We start from the raw sequence: 10,449 nt of genomic DNA, 5'->3' as shown, positions 1-10,449 counted from the left end.
CTTTAGGCAAGTGAAAACTGCTATTACCTCATTGGGCAGACAGTCAAGCTATTAAAAAAATCAGCTGAGTGATTCCCTCTGAAATGAGGCCCTGGTTAATCAAAGACCTTGTCTCCAAGAAAGGCTTGCAGGCAGTGAGTCACCCTGTGTGGTATTCCTCTTTGTCCTCCAAATAAATCTGACAGGAGAACAAGCAAACAACACAGACCACACATGCTTTTACACATTGGGGTCACCATAAAAAGTGATGAGAGAATAGGAAAGGGACAAAAACCAAGGATGATGATTTAATGTGGCTCTTGTGACAAATGGCTCAATGGCAAACACTGCATCAGAGAGAATGAATGTGACTTCCATGACATTTACCAGTTTCATTTCCCTTGAGTATCTCATGGATCCAGAATCTCCTGAAAAATGTTTAAAATACCATCTTTCGAAGACTTTCTGCTAACAAGACACAGAACGCAACCTTGCAGAATATGTCTCTCTTTTGCATCTTTTTGGCTTAACTGCAGTTTTAATTATGGGTGAAATGAAACCATGAGGTGAAAAGGAAAAAAAAAAAATACAACCCACACTCGAGAGCAGCTGAGGTGCTCTTAAATGCAAATTTTTGCAAGATGGTTAAAACAAGGAAGAAAAGGAAACCAGGAGTAAGCGTAGACTACACTAACAAAATTGTCTCTAGGTTATGTTTCTAAAATGGTACATGAGGCACCACGAGGTTTAAATACCCTGTCAGATTCAGGTTCTTAACCATGACTCTAGAATTAAAACAAAGCTGAGTCTCTGAGCATAACACTGTTACAAACCAAGAAGCTTTTCTACCCAGGGTCTGGGACCCTCTTCTCTGAGGATACCATTAAACTAGATGCTAATCACATCCTTTTTTCTTGAGCAAAACTCTGTTATTCATGACTCTTTGGCACTGAATGTTTTTTTTTTTTTCCCTTGGAAATCATTTCAAGACATTTTTCATTGCCATTGTGAAGCTTGATCATTCAGCAGAGGAGCCACAGAAACACATGCTGTCGATCCCTGCAGAGTTGACACATTTTAATTCCTCTCTATAAAATAGCAACAGAGACTAAGGATCAAAATCCTCCGGTGTGAAAGCAAATAGGCAGACTAAAGGAACGTACATAAATGAGACATTCTGAAGAGAGAAAAGATCAGAACTATTGGAATTCATAGCCTGTAGGAGAAAGGAGAAGCTATTGCATTCACTAAACAAATCAAACCTGGGAGAAAAAGAAAAAAACAAGTAACATACCAGTTACAATTATAATAGTCAAAAATTTCAGTGGTTATGATCACTGAAAATGGAATGAAAAAGTCAACAGTAGAATAACAAAGTCAAGGAAATCAGTGCAAGCAGAACACAAAGAAATAAGGGGATGAGAAGAAAAAGAAAAAACAATGACAAGTAACCCAAGGGTCCAGCAGCTACCTCTAATCCAGTAAGGGAAGAGAAAGGATGGCTGGTGGGGGTTTTGGCAGTAGGGTGGAATCTGTGATCAGAGGATTTCCAAATTCTTTGTGTCCCACTGTTAAGAATCTGTGGCAGGACACACGTGGGTGTAAAAGGAGTTTCCTAAAGGCGAGGAAAGGGAATTACAAAAGGTGGAATCTGGAGGCAGAGAAAGCGTGTTTCTCTCTTCTGGTGCTTTTAAAACCTACACTAACCTATGGGAAGGGGAGAACCAGGTGATTCCCATCTGATAACCAATGAGTGGGGAGGGCACAGGTGGTTCCCTGCCAGGTGAGTCATCCCTGGGCCAGGCGTGGACAACCTACATACACGTACAATATCAAGTCATATATTGTTTTATGAGCCCCGAACTTTTCCAAACTCTAGCCTGCCTCAGGGAGATGGAGGACACTATACAGAAAGGTTCTGGAACTGGATTTTGTGTTGGAAGAAGACGGACCTGAGAAGTCCATCCTAGTGGAGAAAAGAGTTTTCTTTTTAAAAGCAAACACAACAAACAGATAAAACTAAGGCAAATCACTTAAAAGTTGTAGAACAGATCAGGTCTGAATGCTCCTGGTGACCATTTCTTCCAAGTTCACATTCAACAAGAATCAAAATAGCCTCTGCTTTCCCCACAGCAAAACTAGACACTAGGAGACTCTTGCCCACCCTTGCTTAGAAAAATATAAAGGAATATATGTCACAGCAAAAACAGAACACAGACTAGGAAATCAAAAGCCTTCGGTGACGGAGACAGGGATTCTGCGTGAGCAATGGCAGTGGGAAGCCACGGGTCATATCCAAGTCTCAGTAGTGTCACTTCTTTGTTTTCTGTTCTGTACCCTCTGTGGGGATGCACGGTACCCTGTCTTGTTTTATCTGCATTTTTTCTGATGATTAGTGACACTGGGCACCTTTTCATTTGGATACCACCTTTTTTGCCTACTTAAGCCTTTCCCCATCTTCTAAGTGGTCTTGTCTTCCTTTTCTTGATTTGAAGCAGTTCTTTTGTACATTCTGAAAATGTGTTAGACTTTTGTGTTCCTGTGACAAAACACCTGACAAAGACAGCTTAAAGGAGAAAGGACTTAGCTTGGCTCATGGTTTCAGAAGTGTCACTCCATCACTTGGGGAGGTTGGGACAGAGCAGAACAGCTTACATCACAGTGGCCAGAAAGCAGAGAAGGACACACAGGAAGGGGCCAGGGCAAGGGGTAGTCCCCAAAGACCCACCCCCCATGGCCCATGACCTCCAAACAGGCCCCACTTCCTAAGGTGTCCTCGACCTCCCAAAATAGCAGCACCAGCTGGGGACCAAGCCTTGAACATGGAAGCCTGTGAGGGACATTTCCTGCTCACACCACAACAATGAGCCCTCTGTCAAGCCTGCCTCATCCCCTGTTCAAGGTATATTCTGATGAACAGAAGCTCTTTATGAAGTCTAGCTTATCAGCCTTTTCCTTTCTGGTTAGTGGTTTAATATCCTGCTAAGGTTGGAGGTTTCAAAATGAGATCAATCAGTCCCTTACTTTTCACAACATTCTTAACTTGGGATGCATTGCAAAACGTTTGCCATCACAATATTTACTTAAGAATGATTTTAAATGGCTACATTGTATCAATTTCGTGGATGTTTCATTCCTTATGTAACTCAACCCTTCCTGGTGCACATTCAGATTCTTTTAAATAATAACACCGTTGTACATTCAGATTCTTTTAGAACATTATTTAAATAAAATTATAAAATTTATGACTGTATCACAAATAAGAAACTAAGATTTTAAAAATCTGAGTTGGACGATTTCCAGTCTTCACTCCTTGGCGAACATAGGCTGAACACCTAATGTTTCTTCACCTGTGCTAAGTATCCTGAAGGATGCAGAGGAGTCACTGTGACTGCAGGTAAAGTTAGTGCATTGTGGGAAATAAGAACGGGTAAGTAAGAGAGGTCATATCAATGTGGTCTTTGACAAGGAGTCTGAACTGATTCCGGGGCCAACAGGCCCACTGCAGCTGGGGTAGGAGAAGGGGAGCCACCCTCACACTTCAGCTTCGGTAAGGGCTTTGGGTTAATGGTGAGGGTGTGGGGAGCGGGGTCTGATAGATAAATTAAAATTTATAGGAAGAAACCAAGGTCAAGATGGTGTGCACTTAAAATAAACACAGCTAATACGATTTCAGAACAAAATGGAAAATGAGGTATTCCCTCCACGGTCTCTTGTTTGGGTCCAAATAATATCCTGAAGATTTTTGGTTTAGTTTTTTGTTTTGTTTGTTTTTTTTTTTTTTTTTTTTTTTTTTTGGTGCACCGTTCCTGGAGGTACTGCAGGCCAATGCATGGAGTGGACAGAGCAAGCCCCTATTCCATCTCCCTATTCCAAAAATCCATTTCATACATTGTCCTTGGATAGAGGACGTATCAGATATTAAACTGATAAGAACAGATACTACACTTGATCTTAGCCAAAAGGCCGAGAAGCGATTAGTTTTGTTTTTTTTTTAAATGGCATTAAAAAGTAGGGCTGGGGGTGGGGCTCAGGTGGTAGAGCATCTCCCCAGCAAGTTCAAACCCTAGTACCACCAAAAATAATTATTAAAATAATTACTGGGGTCCACTGACAAGTGTCCTGTGTAACAAGCCCACTACACACAGGAGTAGTTACATTCTGTCATCATTTGGGAAAAAAGGGAAAATGAGATTTATTGAAAAGTGCTTTACTCGGTGAAGCATTAGAACATGTGGGCATGGGTTCAAATCATGGCTTGTCATTTGAAGTCAACCCTTCTAGACTTCACTTTCTCATCTCTAAAGTGGAAATGATCAATTAGAAAACGCGTGTCACATAGTAAAGGTTAACTTGCTATCTGGCCTGTGAGGTAGCTGTCATTACTTTATCGACACGTTGATTAAAATGTTGGCTGCCTTGGACTGATTTATGCTGGGGAGAAAATCGTCACTTATTATGAATAGCATAATTGAGGAGTGGAAGGATGTAGCTAGGTAATGGGAATTAATAATGCGAGATTTCGGGACATGGGACCTCAGGGCATCCTTGGCTTTCAATACAGTACTTGATCTCTGTAGAACCTGAGACTTGGAAACAAAGCCAAATGACATATGCAGGTCTTTGCGTGATGGGGAAGTACGGCAACACTTGGGGACAGGTGTGGTCTTGCACTGGGAGCGGGGAGAGGGGGTGGTGTGAGCTGTGTGCCTCATGCCAGCTTCAGAGGGACTGTTGTTCGTCACAGTTGCAATGCTGCTTCCTATCACCTCAGTGGAAAAGGCACACTGGCAATTTATGCACAAAAGCCAGCCCACGTCTGGCATTGCAAATTCCTGGGAAAGCCATGTGTGATCTGCTGTTATTCACGGAGTTACTGAACTTCTGATGGAGGCTGTGCTTTCACTCTGTTATCATTGTGGCAAAATTAGAAAGAAGTAAAGGACAATGAAAGGGCCAGACAGACTTCTCTACCTGACAAATTGCTATGTGTGCAAGTTTGCATAATTCTGTTACCACGTCAAAATGATCAGAATTCACACAGTCCTCTGCTTGGTGTTCCCAAGCTGACCTTGGCCCCTACTGTCCAGCCCTGTCCACACCTTCCCTTGATGAAATTATGGGTCATCCTGTCCCTAGGACACAGTGGGTGTGGGATACACCAACACCCTGCCCCCAGAAGCAGAGCCCTGTAGACAACTGTATTGAACATCTGACACCTAATGAAATGCGTGACTGGAATTATAAGTGGACAGTTACTTCAGGGTTGCATCTTGATTCAAAGGGAGCCGCAGGTCCAGTTGCCCTGCACAATAGGCTCCCAGCTTTGTTTGGAGAAGCACCAAAGATTCTCCCCCAGTACCACCCAATCTTGCATCTGCAGAGGGGTGATGCACATCTCAAAAGCACACTCACACGTGCCAGCACATCTAATGGCACAGGAAGGAGCAGGAGACAGGGCAGGTGCCACAATGCCCATTTGGCAGATGGGGACGCAGTGGCTCAAGGCTTACCAGTCTACTCAGATCTCACACCCAGTAGAGGGCAGAAGGAGGGCCAGTAAAGGCACCTGTCCCACACTTTCTCCCACTTTGCTAAAATCGTTTTTTTGCAGGAGAAATAAGACCTCTTCTCCTACCATAACGAGCTCAATGTGCACTTATTCAAGTGATGAAGAATAAGAGTAAGTGGTTTATTTTAGTCCACCCTGCAGAGTAAGCATGGTGCCTGGTGGGTAAGTGGGAAGTGTGTGAGCAGTGCCAGGCTACCATTCTGTCAGTTGGTTGCCATCATGGGATCCATGGATATCCAAACAGCGCTGAGCTGAGTAAACACTACACAGCACACAATGAGGAAGACCTGAGACAAAGACTGGGTCCTGGCCCTCTCCAACAGTCCTCTGTGGAAACAAACAAGCAAGCAGTTGACACCTCACCAACCTCTGAATACCTTGGTTACCAGGCAGGCTAAGGCTGCCAGGGGGAGCCCAGAGGGGTGGTTGAACAGGGGAGCATCTCAGATTAGTTGTAACCGTGTAGAAGTTCTTCAAGAAAAAGAGGAGCAGAAAGAAATTCTGGGCACGTTCAGAGCCTTGGAGGTGGGAGACAGTGGGAGACAGTGCTTCTGCCAAGGGAGACCATTTGAAAGAGGGATGGTGTGTGATTATAACAACTGCAGGTGCCGTGTGCCAGGCTCTGATCTAAGCACTTTACATATGCAAAAGCATCCAATCCTCACCACCCTGGGGGAGGGAAAGGGGTATGCATGCCAGGGAACTGAGGCACGTGGATACTAAGCCATGCAGCCAGTGCTCCTGGCTCCATTTCAGAGGAGGGAGAGAGAGGTCAAAAGAGAGAAACACGGTTTTCCTAAAATGTGAATTTTACAAATTTACCAATCAAGAAGCTTTATTCTAGGGAAGACGGCTGAGAAGACGACGTGAAGAAGATGAACCTCGATATTATCACGGAGCCTAAAACTCAAACTCAGGTTTGCATTTTTGGCTGATTATGAGCGATGACCACACCTGAGCCACCCAGGGTTTGGACGACCCTCCTTCCTACTGGCCGGCTCCTTAGTCCTCTGGATGTTTGCAGTGCTCAGAGTCCTGCCAGATTTTTTGAGCAGTATGTGAGAGGAGCAGGGGTTTGTGGGAATGCGTAACTCCTCCAAGCTATGGCCTCTGGCACAGGTACATACCACCATGCCTGGAGTTCTGGTTGAGATAAGATCTCACTGACTTCAATCCTCCCCATCTCTGCCTCCTGAACAGCTAGGATTACAGGACTGCACCACCATGCTGGCCTTTACTTTTCTTTTTTAAAGACTTTTGTGTAGCTAAGCTCTCATTGGCCGTAGTCCTTTCCCAGCAAGGAACACAGAACTTTGTGGTATGAATTTAATTAGTTCTCCTGCCCCATTTGATCTCAGTTTTTCAAACTTATTTCCCCCATTCCCACTGTTTCCTTTTTGAAAAAAATTCATTGCATTCTATATAGATCTTTGAAAAATGGCCACGAATTCTTTTGCAGTGAAGTAGGGCATAATTAAATACATACACAGGCCAGATGTTTTTTTGGAAACTCCTTGGAGATTAGGTAAAAATTCATTTACTTCCAACCCCAGGATTTCTGCACTCCTGTGAGCCATGTCAGTTCAAACCCATTTATTCATTGCTTTACCTCTCATGTCAACAGAATTTAGCCACGAAGGCCTGGGGGACAATAATAGCAACACAGGTGACAACCACAGGCAAATTCCTGTGGTGGGACTTCTGCTGCTGTCAGAATGAAACCAAGAAGACATTTCCAGATAGCAAAGGTTGAGTGGAGAAGATAAAACAGGATCCCTGTGAGGTCCTGAGGCAGGAGGCCCTGGAGGGTCAGGGGAGGCCTCTCTGAACAGTAACCCCCGGTCAGGGCCTGAATGGCCAGCCTGGTGACCTGTGGATCTTGGTGGGAGGGATGCTTCAGGTTAAGGGGTCTTCAGGGCCATGGCTTTGGCAGCGAGTGACACAGGCCAGAAGGCCAATAGGGTTGGGCAGATCACACAGGGCTTTGTAAACCTTATGGGTGGTGGGGTCTATTTCTGATTTTCTACAGTCATTGTTTCTGTTTTGTGGAGAGAAGACAGTTCAAAAGCAGGACTAGAAGTGGAAGACCCATCAGAGGGTCTTGCCATCGTCTCAGGGACAGAGAGTGGCCCTGTAAACTCCAAGAGGCTGGACGTGTAGCTAGAAGCAAAAGAGGCTCAGTTTCAGAAGTGGGTTGAGTTTTGGAAGTGCTGAGAGTGAGGTCAACCATGCTCAGTCCCCCATCTGCCTCTTCAAGACAGCAGGACACAGGAGTAGTTTGGGGACTTCACTTAAGACTGGTGGGGTTGTGGGAGGGGCTTACTTTGGGGAACCTGTGGGTGTCTTTGATTCAGCCCTCTTTGTCTCACTCTGCTCCTTTTAAGAGTTGGGGGTGACCACTGTGACCCCCAACACATGTGATCCTGTGACTGCTGCCAACTTAAAGTCATTGCACATATTTTAAATCATATGGAAACCCACCCACGTTGACACTACACATTGCTTGCACCATTGACTTGCAGCTGAGACCTTTATTTTATCTTCTGCCTCACTTTTCTTTTTGAGATCTGGTTTTGTCCAGGCATTGAGGAGCTCCCATGCCCTGAGTCTGTGGGGCCCAGCCTCGCTGTGTTTGGTGCATACACCGTCTCCATGTCATCGCACACAGCATGAAGTGCAGTGTCAGCAGGTTTCCATGACAGCCCGGCTGTGAAAGACACATTTCTCCCACACTCGGTGGCTCCCAGGCCTGGCAGAGAAGCTTCCTGGGCTGCTGCCCCTGCTCACTGCAGTTTCTCCCACTCCCACTCCCACTCCCAGGCCTGCAAGGATCATCGGAGTCCAAGGAGGGAGCAGGAATTCCAGGCCTGGGTTCCAGTGGCCAACCCAGGGCTGCAGGGGGCTTTGCTCAGAAACTCACAGGAAGCTGGTCACCAGGAGAAAGGTCTCAGGATCCCATGAGCAGGGATGTTGGGGAAGGGGTGCCAGCACTGGGGTGAGAGGGACACAGTAGGGAACAGCACAGGACCAAGAAGGGAAAGTCCTGGGGTCCAGGCAGCCTCCCTGAGTGCTCCAGCAGGCTGCACTGGCTCAGCAGCCACGCAGGCCCCAATGTTTGACGCGATTCCCTCCGGTCCTCCCATGGGAGTCCTCTGCCTCCAGAGACTACAGAGCCGTCCTCAGAGACTTTGGAGAGTGTGATGAGGCAGGGAGATTGCACATGGCAACTCTGGGACCAGAGGGCCTGGGCACAGATGCAGGCCCCAAGGACTAATTGCCTGTGGCCTTCTCCTCCCATGCCTCAGTTTCCCCTCACTGCTCCATGTGCCCAGGTCTCCCCGTGCTCATCTGTAAGGCACAGTGGCAGTCATTCCTATTTTTACCCAGTTGTGAAGTTTCCTGAGAAGTCTGCAGTGTTCAATGAGTTGTCCATAAATGCTGAGTTACTGACATTTTATGGAATTGCCTGCAGGATCCCAAAATTCTGGTGCATTTTAATGTTTACATTTAACAATAACTCTCAATAGAAATGCAGTGACAATACAAATGTGATATTCACAGGTAAGTACAGGTGTTATTTTTTAATGCATAGTGCCCTAGAGGGAGGATGGTCCCATCAGAGGACAGAGCTTAGAACTGAATGGAGAGCGTCTCTGTTTGGGATGGCATTTAAACCCTGCTGGGAAGCGAGGATAAAAGTCTAAATCTGAGGTTCCTTGTGGAGGCATCCCAGCCAAATATTCTTCCCAACACCCCCCCTACCCCCCACCCTCACTCATAGCTTAACATGAGCAGAGCAGATAAGGGCAACTCCTCTTCTGGTCCTCTGGTTTCAAAATAAGATGATTAACAGACATGAGGCCTTTGATTCTATAATTGGATGATTTATAGTTTTATAAACATCAGAGAGAGCAAGAGCTTAAGATGCAAATCCAGATGAAGAAAGAATGCATGACTCAAGCTCACTTGACCTACTCACAACTGAAGGTAGACCACCCTTGGGGAAGATAGCCTTGCAGAAAGAGGGGGTGATGAGCCCCCCACACACACACACCCAGCTCACAATTTTGATTTAACTCTTACATGCCCTGTAGAAGCTGGGTGTCAGACAATCAAGGAATGGATGGCTTCCTACCAAGCAGCTCTCCTTGACTTGCAGACTTGACCCTAAATCACACAGGTTGGAGAGTACCAGGCTCAAGAGGGACACAGCTGAGATTGGCTCCCCTGGACACAACGCCACACCTGGAGGGCTTGTGGTGCCACCTGAGGAACGCAGCTTTTGCAGAATTTTGGAAACAGGACTCTGGTCAGCTCTAGGAAGCTGAGATGAAACGCCCACCTGGCAGAGCAGACGATGGCCTTTCAAGCCCTCTCATCCTTGAAGGCTGTGGTTTTGATGCAGTGTTGAGTATTTTTCACCTTTCCCTTAAGAAGAGTCAGAAAGTGTGTATGAAACGTAAGATCTGGTTTCACACAGATACACACATGAATAAATACTGCAGTCACTCAATAAGTAGTAATGATCCAAACACAAGAAATAAAAAGTTTTCTGCTTTGTAGATCTAAGAGTTCAAAATTGCTTGGGAGGAACATACTATTTTATTAAAATAATTATTTTAAAATGGTTGCTCTGTATTTCATAGAAACATTATTTTTGGAACAAATGAGTTACTGAGGAGCACAATTCTCCATGTCACTTATTTTAACTTACTGTATTTATTATTCAGTTTGATAACATTGATTTGGAGGAAGTAGTCCTTAGATAACGACAGCAACATTGAACAAGTCGCTGTTCATTGGTACTCTGCTATGTATCAGTGGTTGTGGAAAAAGGCAACATTTACCTACCTGAGACAATATTTTCTTATTTCTTAAGGCTTTGTGTGTTGAGGGAG

The 10,449-nt window shown here is 45.2% G+C and overlaps 1 non-coding gene across 1 annotated transcript; it reads right to left on the bottom strand.

The window, feature by feature from the left end:
- Positions 1 to 3,772: 3,772 nt before the first annotated feature.
- Positions 3,773 to 3,957, bottom strand: LOC141418751 (U2 spliceosomal RNA). The gene has a single exon (XR_012443396.1). It is a non-coding gene; the product is annotated as a U2 spliceosomal RNA (small nuclear RNA).
- Between the last annotated feature and the right edge of the window lie 6,492 nt (positions 3,958 to 10,449).

Source organism: Castor canadensis, chromosome 17 (assembly GCF_047511655.1).
Source record: "Castor canadensis chromosome 17, mCasCan1.hap1v2, whole genome shotgun sequence".
Taxonomy (NCBI): Eukaryota; Metazoa; Chordata; class Mammalia; order Rodentia; family Castoridae; genus Castor; species Castor canadensis.
This window is presented reverse-complemented; position numbering and strand designations above follow the sequence as displayed.